The sequence below is a fragment of the Dermacentor silvarum genome, chromosome 8 (assembly GCF_013339745.2).
Source record: "Dermacentor silvarum isolate Dsil-2018 chromosome 8, BIME_Dsil_1.4, whole genome shotgun sequence".
In the NCBI taxonomy this organism is placed as follows: domain Eukaryota; kingdom Metazoa; phylum Arthropoda; class Arachnida; order Ixodida; family Ixodidae; genus Dermacentor; species Dermacentor silvarum.
In genome coordinates this window covers 81,760,104-81,763,214 of record NC_051161.1, presented here as the reverse complement: position 1 = coordinate 81,763,214, position 3,111 = coordinate 81,760,104, and the positions used below count along the sequence as shown (strand labels likewise).

Here is a 3,111-nt window from a genome sequence, read left to right as displayed (position 1 = left end):
ATGATATCTCTTTAGAACGTTTTAGTGAAGTGTTCCGGAGGTTGCTAGCAGCGCCAAGAGGACGACTTCTGAGGTGGCTTCGGATTGGAGCACCGCCATTCGTGTAATACATCAATCATTCATTCTATAGCAATGCGTACTGACGGCCGACTTTGCATAGGGGAGTTGATTTTTATGTGCCATATTTAACACAAGCGCCGTCACAGAATAGAGGTGGTGATGATGCTGTTACAGGTGGTTTTAGAAGACTAGACGTTGTGCCCAAAACATTGTGCCTTAAACGTATGAATCATAACCACATTCTTAGAAACATGACACATGGTTCCACTTACCGATAGGGAATAAAGTAAGGTGCTCATCGACACAATTTACAGAGACCCAAAAAGGAGAAAATGATGTCATGGTAAAGTAATAAAAAAGCAAATAACGACCTAGGTTGGAATATCCTAACTGGATTAAAGCATTGCAGAAGGATAGTGCATGTCCATCGAAGAATGCTAATGGACATCATCCTTCACAAGCGTGGAATTCTCAGTAATTTGCATCTGGCCCATGATTTTCATCTGAGGACCACGAGTTTACGAAATCGGACAGTAGCACAGCGAAATTAAACTAGAGTATTGCGGCATTTGACCTATTACATTCCATTCAACAGATAGAGCACTTGGATAGCTTGCAATCCATACATTTTTGTCTGTTGATAAGGAACAATTAAGTGTCGAATAACTGCAATTGAAAGCCATCCTTGTTCACGCTAGTCCTGTCTATGAGGTGAGTAAATTAAACCGTATACCCCGACTTCTGCTGTCCATATATTTCGGCTTATCCTTAGCAAAAAGACCAAGACAGCAAGAGTATCCGTAGAGTGATGTATACTTTTCTTTCCTCCGGTACTTGCTCAGGACCACAGGAAATAAGAATATTGCTTACGGGCCTAATAGCGGTTAAACCGAACTGCCTCAGCCGCACGTCCGTATTTCATCCGGTCTTGTCACTGCGATCGCCACACATAATTGGACGGAGGAGGCAAAAAGTATCTATATATATATATATATATATATATATATATATTACGCAGTGTCATCTGCAGTAAATGACACATTATTTCATGACAGCACCTTGGAAAATACGTCGTCGGATATACCGGCGCGATAAATCTAGACGGCGGCCTACTTGCAAACGTGCAGTGCTCGCGACATCGACGGGATTGCGCTCTTCTAATTAGAGTATAATGGATGGACGTTGAAACCTAATTAGATGACGATAGTTCATGCAGGAAACTGTTTTCGGATAAGGCTGATGGGTGAGTGTGCAGCCGTGCCAGAAAAAACCTGATGGTGCAACCACAAGCCTTGCGTTAATTTCGTCATACGTTACTGAAACTCCCCCCCCCCCCCCTCCCTTCCCTCACCTCCACCTTTTTCGTTTCCGCATTTAAAAAAATAGCCCGGTTTTTCACGCTGTTGGCGCGTGTGAAAAAAAAAAAAGCTGCTGTTATGTTCAGCTGTGACATCTCTGTGCGGACAGTGTGGGCAAGTTTCGAATGGTATTGGTAGTCTACGTCAACGAATAGGTGTAGGACAGGCTCAGGTATATGCCACACTGGACTGTTCCCTACTTGAGTAATGAACGAGAAGAAAGGGAACCGAGGGGCCCGATTTTGATTATCATATCAAAAGAAGCCAACAAACAATGACACCAAGGCCAACATAGCGGATATTATTTGTACTTACTAATTGAATAAAGAAAAGATAAATTAATGGAAATGAAAACGGATGAAAAAACAACTGGCCGCAGGTGGGGAATGAACCCACGTCTTCGCATTACCCGTGCGATGCTCTCACCATTGAGCCACCACGGAGCCGTTTTCACATCCACTTTCTGGGGTATTTATGTTTTACAACTAGAACTAACATTGGGAGTGTTAGCCAGCGCCACCACTCACAAACCTAGGGGCGGATGTGGAACATCCTTTCTGCCACAGGCGTCACGAGCACGTGATCTTTTTGGATGCTGGCAACTGGTCAATGAACCCACATACGCTACCTGAAGGCATCAATGTTATTTTTTCATCCGTTTTCATTTCCATTAATTTATCATTTCTTTATTCAATTAGTAAGTACAAATAATATCCCCTATGTTGGCGTTGGTGTCATTGTTTGTTGGCTTCTTATGACTACTTGAGTAATGTATCACACATAAGCCACTTGGCGATGACACATGTTTTAAATAGTAATTCGACGATATTTGTTACATTGCGGAAATGGGTATCATTGGGTGGGCCTATTCAAGGACGTGTGTGATTATTTGACGAGCACCCTTTCGATGCAGCGCAGTGGACTTGTCCGAAAGGCAATACACTTTTTTGTGTTACAAACAGCCACCCCAAAGAGACCCAGTAATTTTACTAACTAGCTAGATGTCGGTGAAAGGTAGGTTGATTGCGCAAGGGGACGTGTACAATATTCTGCACCAGAGTTCAACGACACCCCTTACATGGCGGAAAAGTGGCACGCCCATGTGAGGGCGCCAGACTCAAAACAGGTCTGGAGGAAGAGAGCGCCGACGGCCCGAAAAACAAGCCGCTACCGTATAGAACACTCACAAAGAAGTCGCACCGACTTCAAAGTTAGTTTTAGACCTTCACGACCGAATACCAGTCAGCCTCTAGAGTCTGTAAAGGAGTACGTTTATCTAGGCCCATTACTCACAGGGGACCCTGATCACGAGAAGGAAATTTATAGAAGAATAAAGTTGTCTTGGAGTGCATACGGCAGATATTGCCAAATCCTGACTGGGAGCTTACCACTGTCGCTGAAAAGAAAAGTGTACAATCATTGCATTCTACCGGTGCTAACATATGTGTCAGAAACATGGAGGTTAACAAAGAAGCTCGAGAACAAGCTATGGACCGCACGAAGAGCGATGGAACGAAAAGTTTAGGCCTAACTTATAGAGACGGGAAGAGAGCGGTGTGGAGCAGAGAGCAAACTGGGATAGCGGATATTCTAATTGACATTAAGAGAAAAAAATAAAGCTAGGCAGGCCATGTAATGCGTAGGATGGATAAACGGTGGCCCATTGCAGATACAGAATTTATAGCAAGAGAAG

General features: G+C 43.7%; 1 non-coding gene across 1 annotated transcript; it reads right to left on the bottom strand.

The window, feature by feature from the left end:
* Nucleotides 1-1,787: 1,787 nt before the first annotated feature.
* On the bottom strand, nucleotides 1,788-1,861 carry Trnat-ggu (transfer RNA threonine (anticodon GGU)). The gene has a single exon. It is a non-coding gene; the product is annotated as a tRNA-Thr (tRNA).
* Between the last annotated feature and the right edge of the window lie 1,250 nt (nucleotides 1,862-3,111).